We start from the raw sequence: 13,358 nt of genomic DNA, 5'->3' as shown, positions 1-13,358 counted from the left end.
CATCATTTATAAACTCACCCAGCTGGAGATCAACCCATACATTGTCAGGTGGGTTGCAAACTGGCTTACTGATAGAATGCACACATTCAAAATAGGTGATTTTACCTCCAACAGCAGACCTGTTCATAGGTTCATAGGTAGGTACTAGGCTATCGACCCAAGGGCCTAGGTAAGCCTAGCCAACAAGGTTCCCTGGCTTATACCACCCAAGAAAGTTATTTTCCTGTGCCCCTGTTGAGCAGAGCCACAGAAGTGATCCTTGGGGTGTATTTCCTATTTCCCACTCACTCATCAAGATTTTTCTTGAAGAGTGCTAATGAGGAACTCTGCTTGACATAGATGGGTAGCCTGTTCTAGAGCATGGGAAGTTTCTGGGACTGGAATCTATCCCTCCAGCATGTGGTGAAAAGGTTTAGGTCCCTAGAGTGTGTAGCTTGGAGGGATTGGGATTTCTTTAGGTGTTGCATGTACAACAGCTCTGGGTTTGACATAGCTTTATATGTTAGGCAGAGATCACCTCAGAGTAGGCGATATACTCCATGTAAAGCTGGAGTTTTTTGACACGGTCAGTGTAGGCAATATGTTTGAGGCCAGTAATCCTCTTTGTGAGGTTCTTCTGTGGCCTTTCCAGCTGCTGCAGATGTCTTGTGAGGTACATTCCAAAAGGGGTGTTGTACTCTATAATGGGTCTAATGAGTGTCGAGTAGAGGGGAACAATGACCTCTTTTTTTCCTGGATGAGAACCCTTATGTGATGAGGTGTGCCATGTAGAAGGTTTTTCTGACTACTGTAGTGATGTGATTATCAAAGGAGAGACTACTGTCCACCTGGGTCCCAAGGTCTCTTATCACACATTCGGCATAAAGTAGACTGCCACCTATGTGGTAGTTCATGGGTATAGAGTTTTTACCAAAGGGGGATGACAATGCACTTTTTGGCATTGAGCTTGAGGCCATGGCTCTGACACCAGACATCTGTCTCAGTGAGGCCTTTCTGTAGGATGTCCACATCATTTGGGGACTCGACTATGGCTCCTAGTTTGCAGTTATCTACAAACTTTGTTAGACAAAGGCCTTCTGTGTTAGCCTGTACTTCAGAGAAGTAGATACCAAACAGGAGAAGTCCCAGGACTGAACACTGTGGTGCTCCACTTGTCACTGGTTTGAAGTCAGATTTGGAGTCTGCAACTTTTACAGTGTGGGTTCTGTCAGTGAGCCAGTTGACAACCCATCTTGTGACGTAGGGATTTATACCTAAGTTAGTGAGTTTAGCTATAATTCCAGAATGGGGGATGGTGTTGAAAGCCTTGGCAAGGTCAAGATAGGCTGTGTGAACCACTGGAGCCTCTATTGTTTGGACTTTACTTCTCAGATGTTCAAGCCAAAACAAAAGGCCTATGGCTGACAAAGTCTGCTAATGATTGCAAACTGGGTGTGGTCATCATGTCCCCAAACAACATCAACATCCTACAAGAGGAACTTACACAGGCAAACGACTGGTGCCAAAGTCATGGGCTAAAACTCAATGCAAAATAATGCATTATCATCCCCTTTGGCAAGGGAGATGTCCCTGCAGATTACCACATTAATAATGGCACCCTAAGCATGCAATCAGTGGTGAGTGACTTGGACACGCAGGTTGACAGCAACCTTTCCTTAAACCATCACGTCTCCACAGTGGTAAGAAAATCTTTCTACATTACCCATTTCATAAGTAAGGGCATTGCATCCAGAACAAAAGAGGTTATAACCCCCTGTATTCATCACTCATCAGTCCAATAATAGAGTACAATGCTACCTTTGGTATGTACCTTACCGGGCACCTTCAGCAACTGGAAAGACATGAAAGGTTTCTTACAATGAAAATTTATGGCCTTCAGCATATATCATATGTTGACAGACTTGAAATCCCTGTCACTATACTCTGTGTCTTACAGACTACTCAGAGGTGACCTCTGCCTTGCATATAAAGCAGTCTCAAATCCTGCACTAATGGAAATACTGCACATTCATAAATGAAATGGTATAAGATGCACTCACTCTAAGGAACTTAACTTAGTTACAAAACACAAATCCACTGAAACAAGCTTGCAAAAAATGAAAGACAGGCAACGGATAAGCTAGATCCACAAAGACGAGCCACAACTCTTAAAATCAGGAACTTTATATTTTTATTATTATTATTTTTAAAAAATAAGTATCACATTAAATGGAATAGTATTTAATTAAGAGGATGTGATGTCATTATAAGGTTTAGTATTTAAATCAGAACATTTTAAAAAATGGTGTCTGAAGAAGTTTACTTTTATCTAAATGAAAGCGCTAACCTTTTTTACAAGATTTTGTCTTTGGAATAAAGTTCCTGATTTTAAGAGTTGTGGCTCGTCTTTGTGGATCTAGCTTAACCTTTTCCTGTCTTTTGTTTTTTGCAAACTTAACTTAGTACGCGACATCACCAGGACTTGCTGGAGAGAAAGATATGTCTCACAGAGGTTACCTTTCCTCTGGAACAAACTTCCAATTCAGTTGAAGCAGAGTTCCTTTCTGACCCTATTTAAGTGTAATTTGGATGACTGGATGGGAAACTGCAAATTCACCCTGGGAGTTTCACCTGTGTCCCTCTTGGACAGGGGCAGTCATTGTTGACTTAGTTCCGCTTAATACCTTGATATTCTTGGGAACATTGGTTGTACTTTGCTAGGCTTGTAAGGGCCTTAAGGCCATTAGCTTAGTAACCTCCTATGATTCTTTGATCTTATGATTACTGTGCAGCTAAATTAGCAATAGATAAAGCCTTACCAGTAAAATCACAGGACAATAAGGGAAAAGAAGGGAAGAAATCAAATGTCATCATGGAAGTATCAAAGAGACAAAACTATAAAGCAAGTAAGACAAGAAATGTCACTGTTAGAAGAGTACAGAAGAGGGAACACATCAACAAAAGTACTTAGAAAGATACAACTGATAAATGTGCAGTATTAGAACACATCAGGATCTATTGTACACTACTGTAAATAATAAACTAAAGATATCAGCTCAGGCAGAAAACTTAGAAAATATGCAGATAAATATAAAGGAAAAGTACAACATAAGCAATTTTTGATGACCCAAAAACATTTTATCAAGACTTGGGGAAACAATGCAAAAGGAATAGAAATATCATCAAAAAAAGAAGACATAGGCACATTTTGGAGAAATATCTATGAAAACCCAGTGGAACACAACAAATATGCTGAATGGATAGAATAAGTAAAAGAAACAGTAAGAAGTTCAAATGTATAGGATATGAAATGGGATAAAGCAACAGCCAGAGAAATTGAAACAAAATTAAGAAAAGCTCCTAATTGGAAAACTCCATTCCTAGATGCACTTACCTAACTTCTGGCTAAAAGTACTAACATTTTTACAGGAAGATTTAGCCCTGAGTAAGAACTATTTATATGTACATCCCAAACAGATATAACCCGGTTAACAACAGGAAAAACAATACTTCTCCTTAAGAGTGAACATACAAGCTATCCTAAAAACTACAGACCAATAACTTGCCTTCTGATGATATATAAAGTATATACAGGAACTGATGCCAATAGAGGTTATAGTCATTTAGAAGAAAACTCAGTCATGGCAACAGAAAGAAGGATAATAAAAAAAGCCATATGGAACAAAGGATAATTTGTTGTTAAATAAAGTCATAATGGAGAATTGTGAAAAGGGGAAAAATCTAAGTATGGCATGGATAGACTACAGAAAAGCATTTGAAAACATCCCATATTCTTAGTTTCACAACTTTGAATGTTCTAATATCGACCCCTATTCAGCGAATGCTGATAACATTGAACATGCAAAACATTTGCTGTTTTGAAACACATACACACAACACAAGCACACCAAACAGACAGCAATCCACACACATACACCTAGAATCTTACATCTAACCCTACACTAAACTTTACATACACAACTAACTATCCACTTACCTTAACCCAAACCCTAATCCTAAGGTCCATCATGATCGCACACTCACCTCACCCGCGCTGTAACCCTAACTCACCTAACCCACCCTAACCCTCACGTCCACACAATCGCACACTTACCTGAACCCGACCCGTAATTTTCCACCACAGTGCTGAAAATAGCAAATCGACAAAAACGGACAACCAAATTCTTTCCATAAGGAAAAAATTTGGTTTTCTGCAGCTTCGCTATTTTCAGCATTCGCTGAATAGGGGTTGATATTAGAACATTCGAAGTTGTGAAACTTCGATGTTGTAATATAGACCCCTTACAGTTGTATATGATACACCCTACACTGATCAATCGCATTACAGTGACCATGAAACAGTGGCAAGCCACTCTGCAGCTAAGCCATGATAAAGGTCAAATTATTATCTCAGTGATAAAAATTCAAAGAGGGATATTCCAGGGTGACTCTTTGTCAACGCTGTTCTTTTTTCTTGATTTTAACACATTAAGCCATTTACTTACCAGATTAGGTCATGGTTATAATTTGGTTCCCAGAAAACAACAAAGTGTAAAGACATCTTCTTTTTGTGAATGATTTAAAACTCTATAGTTTATCAGATGAGGAAATGAAAGCACAACTGCAAGTGGTCAAAATGATATAAGAGTGTCATTTGGTCTTGATAACTGTGCAAAATCAAACTTGAAAGCAGGAAAGCCGCAGCACCAAGAAAACATCAGCCTGGGACAGGAATGTGATATAAAGGAACTTGAGCAGAAGGGAATGTAAAATATTTGGGAATTGATGAAGGATGGACAATAAAACATGAACAAATGCAAACAAAACTTAGTAAGAAATATTTTAGAAGACTAAAATTAATACTGAAACAGCCCTGACATCTAGGAGCAAAGTCCAACCTATAAACAAATTTGTTCTTCCTGTTCTAACTTACAGTTTTGGGGTGACTGACTGGCCACAAAATTTATATTATCAGTTGGACAGGAAAACAGGGAAAACATTTCACACATATCAAATGATTTATAAAAATCAGTATGTACCAACCAAGATTATATATTCCCTATTCTGAAGGAGGTATGCACTTCCTCAATATTGATTACATGTATAGATCTGCAATAATAGGACTGCATATATACCTGCTGACATGACCCCACAAGACCCCAACACAGTGAAAGTTTTAAAACACAAGGAGAAGAAGTCTAAGATGACTTCCCTGCTTAGTTTAGCAGAAGCATATTAGTGCCAAGTAGGAACGGAAATCAAACCAGAAGTAGATAAAAATCATGCAGCAACTGAATGTGCCAAACAACAAACGAGAGAATATAAGGTGAAAGATCAGATGAGAAGGCAAGCAATGTGGAAAAGGCATAAATATAGTTGCAAGTACAGAAAAATCCTGGAATTCCCAGATGATGATGAAGGAATGGTTAAGGAGAGGTGAATTTAAATCAAAAGAAAAATTAATATTGGAGGCCCAGAACAGTGGACAACGTAACACTGGTTTACAAAGTCCATTGAACATGTCAGAGAAAAAAGTGCAGGTTTTGTAAAACAGAATTAGAAATAGTCGCACTTCTTCTGTGATTCACTAATGGCAGAGGGCCTGTATACTGAAAGGCATAAGAACATGGCAAGACTGTTGCAATGGGGAGTATGCAAACATTACATTATTGAAGTAGCTGAGAAGCATTGGAAATATGAACCACAAAGCATTATAAAATGCTGAAATTGATTTCACATGGAGCTGCCCATTACCAACAGTTCAAAACATAAATGCGAGAAAACCAAATATAGTAGTCCATGAAAAGAAGACAAAAGTAGCACAGATAATTGAAATATCTCCACCATATCTCCAACAAGAAACTACATACCCACCTTAACCGGTATGTAATGACTCCACTATTCTGATGATGTCCTATTGGTTGATAAATATTTAAATGTGTTTCCATGCATGTGCTATATTGAATTATTCCAACATTGGTGACATGGTGCCATCAATGTACCTGCATGCTGTTGTTATTACCACTGTGGTTCCATATATGCACATGTTCTGTTTACTCTGCAACTGTTCTGTATCTAGTGTCTGGGTTAATGGGAATATCTATGCATGCTGTTATACCTAACCCTGGAATGTGTTGACTATTACTAACTCACATATGATGATAAAATCTAAACATTATAGCACGTTTGGGAAGGCCGGTTCCGGTGGAACCACCTGTCCCACCTCAGCTGGCCATGGCACCGGGCACCAGCACATCTGGGGCCCAACCCAGGACCTCCACATCCGTTGGTCCTGCACCACCTTCAGGTGGAACCACCTCAAGGGATAGGGCTCACCCCTCTGGGACCGGGCGTGGACAGGAATTGCCAGGTCCGGGTCATGGTGAGCCAGCAGTTTGGTGATCTGCTATGCTAGTTTGAGGGCCATGTGTTGTGACTAGAGGGTCAGCCTGGTTCTGCATCTCAGCTCCCAGCACAGCCCCAAAGGTGGCTGTGCTGGGAGCTGAGATGCAGAGCCAGCACAGCCACCAGCACAGCCCCAAAGGTGTCTGTGCTGGTGGCTGTGCTGGCTCTGCATCTCAGCTCCCAGCACAGCCACCTTTGGGGCTGTGAAGGTGCAGTGGTGACTGACCATGGGTGGGGACCTCAGTCCCACTGTTTCCACTAGGGGGCTCATGGGCTTCCGATTTCCCAACACCCCTCCCCATCAAGGTGTTTACCCCACATGTGTCATATACTGTCCCTGTATGCATCTTGTTTGTCTTGTCTGTTAACCTACCCAACCTACCTCCCCAAATATACCTACTATCCCTCCCCAACATCCCACTCTCACCTAAAAAAACGGGCAATATGTTGCCCCCAAATGATCTCACCCCATACATAGCTGTCCATTTCACACATGTGTCTACTGGACACATGTAATCTGGTCTAATTGGTATCATAACTTATTATTGATATATATATCTATATAGGTATATACGGACATACATCTGTAGATAGCAATGGGAAATTAAAATCATATATTTTTACATATACCATTAATGGGGTTGAGAGGCCCCACACAACATATGTCTTATACGAATAAGTATTCTCCCCCCACAGCTAAACACGTCTGCCCTGCAATACACTACCAACTGTTGCAGATCCCATAACCAGGTCCTAACACGGCATGGGCACAAGATGTTAACAGTACTCCTTCTTACCGGTATGATGTCAGGCTGATATCAGTAACATACCATGCAGTACAGTCTGGCTCCCATATGGAATGTACAATGTGGTAGCAATCAACATCCCTAGAATACATATACACAGACACATATATACAGATACAGATATACATATATATAGATATATATATATATAACTACACATACACACACAGAGGTATGTATAGTAAGATACATATGTAGAAGGTGCACACAATATGGAACAGCCACTATGCCTACAGTTACCACCTTACCAACTGGACACTGTATGAGCCACCCATACAAATGGCAATCATTGCCTGCAACATATACCCACAGAGAGATCAAAGGATATAACACCACACACAGGTTTGCATACATGGGAAAGCTTTATTTGTGTACTATTACAGTTGTATATGCCATGTCATATAGCTGTTTAGACACTGACATCCATATAAACAGAGTAATGCAACTGTAAAACAGTTATACTAATACAGTAGTCTGGAAAGGTTTACAAATGTTGTTGTCCAGGCTGAGGCCTTCAAGTAGTACAATAGTAAAGACAGACTGGGCCACAGGATACCAAATAATCAACATTAAGTTATGCAGATGTATAGTTCAGCAGCCTCTATCTACACTCTGCACACAATCTCTAGGGGGTAAAGAGCTCAGGTGACACAATGGGATGTATCTTTTCCATAACAAGGCATAACTGACACTATCACAAGCACACTGACAAACAGAACAGTCTGTATGGCAGGAGGCAGTAGGACTGCATTTACCCAAGGAGGATTGTATCGTAATGTACATCCAGATACCTTAAGGCAGCTTATCCCTGATAACCCCACATGTTGTAACAGCCTAGGTTAGTTATGGTGCACCCCCCCCCCCTAGACTCAATAATACAGGGCCATATACCACTATTACATACACTGGCCTCTGGAGTGCATAAGGGCACACATGTATTGTGTAGGTGAAGCCCACACATATATAGCCCCAACCCCACCGTATGTGTGGGGGACACAACAGTAGTGGACTGATAGCAGGAATGGCAACATACTCACAGACTACTACAGAACAACCCCTGACAGTATATCATATGTGCAAAGGCTGGTATGTAGGTGGAGGACAGAGGCTGGAATACAGGCCCATATGTGGAAAACTGTTGTCATACACTAAGCAAGTCACTGGTGTTACAGGATAGTCTGCAACATACCCTTAGTCAGGATTATGATGTTAGAAACAGAAATGGATGTAGCCATGTACTGATAGCACTCAACACACACACACTGCCAGTGAAATATCTGACACAAGACCTGTGTGGTGGACAGACAAAACATGATAGGCGCACCTCTGGCCATCAAGAGAATAGGCCTACAGTTGAGAGCTATGCAGACAGACTGAATTCCAAGTTAAACTAGTAGGTACACATAAACCCTGCAATACCAATGCTATGCAATGCATAAAACAACTCTAATCACACTCTTGTCTGTAGTTCTGGAACCTCCTACAAATTTGTAGCTGGCCTGAGTGTGCAGGTTCTCCTGTAAGAAGTATTGCTACCTGCTGTCTGTAACAGTGATGCCCACACACAGGAAGGATGTCCATCACACAGGAAAGATAAAGTGACCACGCCCACATGATGTAGGGATTTATAGTAGATGGTTGCCATGACAGTGGTAATTGGAAGTACTATATAGCAAGCTGCATGCAGGTAGCAAGTGGGGGACACTGGTGCAGAGGCCATCACCTGATCATGTGCATCACCTACAAAATCCATGCTGCAATCTATTCAAAGCAGCTGAATCCATTTACTGGAGAGAGACCGAGACAGGGGGGGGGGGGGTGGGGTGAAAGTGGAAGTGGAAGTGAAAGCCAAAGCCACAGCAAAAAAATATATATATATATAATTACATCCAGCAAACTATCCAGGACAGACATCATTCCCACAACAGGTATGTGAAGTATATATGCATGTAATTGAATGTAGTACTTGGTCCATAATAATGGGATAGATAATGCTGAATGATTTATATGTGCCATCAGGTGTTGTTGTAATGATGTTCAACTGAACAAATGCTATGGACAATAGTGTCTGTCCCTGTGGGTAGTGGGCCATAGCCATCAAATGTGCAGATCAGCACTGACTGACAAGATGTATGCCATCATAGTGTGTGTTGTGTAATGGGAGCATGTATATTATGTGGCCAATAGCTGGTGGTGGAAGTAATGCCACTATGATGGACACATGGGATCCACAACCCACCCCTTGCAGGATACTCAGGTTAATCTGTAATGTAGCATGCAGGAATGCCATAGGTGTGTAATAGGGTTACCTGCAATCTGGTCCTATATATACCCCTCTAATGTCAGGCTGTGTCCATATGTGGCACCTGTCTGTGTTGTAGCAAGGCAGAACAGTGCAGCTGTGCAGGAAGGTGTTGTGAGATTGTGGACCTGATGTCTGAATGTACCCCACATACAGGTATGCATATGTGTACATATATACACATATATAATATAGAAACATATATATATACATATATATATATATATATATATATATATATATATATATATATATATATATATATATATATATATCTAAGCACATATACACAACATCACATATATCTACACATATATAGATACATACCTATATGCAAATGTCTACATATATACAAACACTCACACAAACATGTATGTATGTATGTAAATACATGTCCCCTATATTACTACGACAGTGCTGCATGCTATATGTGAGGAAACAGCACACATAGCAATACACACAGATATCTACAGTTGGCAGTGTGTGCAACATGGATGGGTATGTCACATGTTAACCCCTTGTTAGGACCACATTGCCTTGTCTGTGAAGTATGGAATGGGAATATAAGGAAGTATGGCAGGTATAGTTGTGGAGGTGGTCAGGTTTGGTAGATACAGAGGACAGTCTACAGGGGTGACATGTGACACGTGGTGGGTAAACACCCTGGATGGTGTGTGTAGTCTGTGATGTGGATGCCCCATGGGCCCCAATATAGACACAATGGGAACAAGCCTCCCACCCACTGCTACTCACAACATCAATCCATGTCCTGAAGGTGCCTGGCCTGGTGGCTGAGCAGGAGGAGCATGTCAGCCCTGTAAATGTGTACTGGGTGCCTCAGACTGATGTAGCACATCCCACATGCGTCTGTGGAGTCTGTTATGGAACAGACCCTAGACCTGACCTCAAGGGACAGGAACATGCCTGTGTGTGCCCCCAGGGGGGACAACATCCCCCTGGGTTGATTAAACCTGATGATATTGCTGGACCAGTACATGAGGAGGCACCAGGGTGGGGCACACATATGATGTGGCCAGGTAACATGGACAGATGGGTTTGGAGAGGTGGTTCTGCTGGGCAATAGTACATATACATGTTATTGTGCCACTGTTATAGAACATATGTTGGTAGTAATAGTCTACACAATCCCGGAACATGTCCTACAGCATGCATTGATATTCCCCAATAACACAGAATATCAGATGTGCAGCAATCACAAAGCAGCCATACCATAGGCATATATGGAACCACAGTGACCCTGACAATGGCATGCAGGTGAATAGTCTGTAACAGGCCAGCAATGATAGTCTCCACATAAGGAACATGGCTACAAACACATAGCAGAAAGTGTGGTACAATACAATATCTGTCCCACTGGCAAGTAAGCTGTAGCCATACCTAATGAGTTGTGTGTACAGTTTGTTGTTGTTGATATGGTGGAGGGGGGTAACAGAGATGTGTATTAAGAACTGAGGTAACCTTGCTGTCTGAGTTGCTCAGACCTGCTTCCATCTTTATGTCTTTCAGCCAAAATGTCACATGCACGTCTGCCAACATATTCAGCTGCTGAAAATGAAGTGCTGATCACGTATTTAATCCAGCACTACCCTGTGCTGTTTGGCCAGGCTGCCCATGACCAGCAGGAGCAGACTGCCCTGTCAAACGACCTATTCCACAGGGTCAATGATGTCGGACTGCACAACCGCAGTTATGAGCAGGTCCGGCATCATTGTACTGACCTGCTTCGCAATGCCCATCAGCATGCTGCTGCAGTCTGGGGGATCACCTCACCATAGGGGGGGGGTCATGCCATACATCCCCCCTGACACGTGTGGAGGAGCTCCTGGCTAGCCTCGTGGCACCTGCCCATCTGTCCAGCCACCACTCGCCGGACACCTTTGTGGAGGTGGGTGCCACCCACACACTGGCTGAGGAGCATGCAGATAATGCCACAGGGTATATCAATAGACCACTGTTGCATATACATCTGCATCGGTACAGGAAGAGCATCCATATCTGACATGTCATAGGTATATTGTGTTGCTGCATAGTAGTGATAAACGGATGTCCATATGTGGTAGTATTGTGGAAACGTGCCGTTGATTTATTGTAATACTATACCCACCCTGTAGCACTGCCATAGGTGTGGCCAATGACATTGCATCTCTCACCCTCTTATGTAGGTCCCTCTGGGATACCACCAAGGCAGCAGCCTGTAGCCAGTGAGTATGGATTATGTAGATGCTTGCCAACACACCGGGCATGTAATGGTGATGGTATATTCCATGCACACATCTAACACACCTACCCAGAATGCATGCTGTATATGTGCATGTACTTTTGCTGTGAAATGCACGGCATCACAGGGGTGACCATGATGTGGTATTGGAAGGGTATGTCAGACACCTGCACGATAACTAACATCCTGTCATTGCAGAATGTGTCCACAGGGAGTAACATAATGGTGGGAGACATGGCCTACAGTAGTGACATGTTTGGAACAGCACCCATATACGGTGAACACAAATGTATATACCTGTAGGACAATGGCAACTGCTGCAGAGATAAACTATGGCATAAGGCATTACAGTAGTCCCATTATCAGCTGGGACTAGGCTGTAACATGTGGTGTTCAGTGTATGGAACACTGACAAGTGACATACATGTGTAGTGCTTACTTGTCATGCATCTGCAAAAAGGCTGAAGGGGGGGTGTCAGCATGACACAACAGTGCACTGCAGCAGGGATCCTAAGGATGCTAAGAATGGCAGTATCTGCACATAGTCAGGTGCAGGACCTGTGGCAGATGTAACCCTACCCCACAGCAATAGTGATGGCAGTGTGTGAACACCAAGGGATGTGCACATGAGTAGACCTTGCAATCATGCAGAGTAGGGGGATATGTGTAGGGCAGACTGAGCATACACTGGCAATTGCAGATGGCCCATGCTGGTATACCCCCACCAGGAGTAGTAACTGTTGTAGTACACACAAGAGGTGCTTCAAACCGTCATAGCACACATATGCTCACAAGGAGTGTATGCAATGTGGTCAGCATACACACACCTAACACATTCCATAGACACTGCATGTGAAAGTTCACAACATATGTCACATATCGGGCACATGTACTGTTAAGATATGCAGTGATGTGTTCCCAATACAGATCACGGATGGGTGCATCATATCAGGAAGGGTGTGTCCACCCCCATAGCCATGGTATGCTCTGATGGTTGTTAGTGTAAGAGTATTGGATTGGTCATACATGGTCTGCTGATGTTGAGAGCTGTAAATCAGGCATCAGGCATTCACAAATTACATCTGTCTACATATCATCCCAGGTATGTCTTACTGGAAAACACAGGGGCAGTGAGCATAAAAGCTGACATAACCAACACAGTAGTACACATTCCGCAATGGGTTGTACACCTGTGAGGTGTGGTGCACAGTACATACCAGGGTGCAGAACAGGTGCACAGAAATACCATGTTCATGGGCGCAGAGGTATCCAGGGTAAGGGGCTTTACCTAGTGACATAGCAGCACATGCATCACACACATGTATACTGTTGCCAGCTTTGATTGACTATAGCTGCACTGCATGCTGTCAGGTACCATATGTTCTGCATGTTGACAGATGGGTAATAGGAGGACTGTGTGTACTATCATTGTGCAGCCTCACCTGTATGTGTGTGTGTGTGTGTGTGTGTGTGTGTGTGTGTGTGTGTGTGTGTGTGTGTGTGTGTGTGTCCATCCTGGTGGTTAGTTAGTTTGTCTGTAGGGTAACTCTGGTGAAGTGGAGGGTGGTTGATGCATGTAGGATGTGTGTGTACATGTGTGTGTTTGTGTGGGTCGCCATGTATGCAC

This window comes from Protopterus annectens, chromosome 6.part1 (genome assembly GCF_019279795.1).
Source record: "Protopterus annectens isolate FY-2018-M chromosome 6.part1, PAN1.0, whole genome shotgun sequence".
In the NCBI taxonomy this organism is placed as follows: domain Eukaryota; kingdom Metazoa; phylum Chordata; order Ceratodontiformes; family Protopteridae; genus Protopterus; species Protopterus annectens.
The sequence above is the reverse complement of the archived record's forward strand: the minus strand, read 5'-3'. Positions refer to the sequence as shown.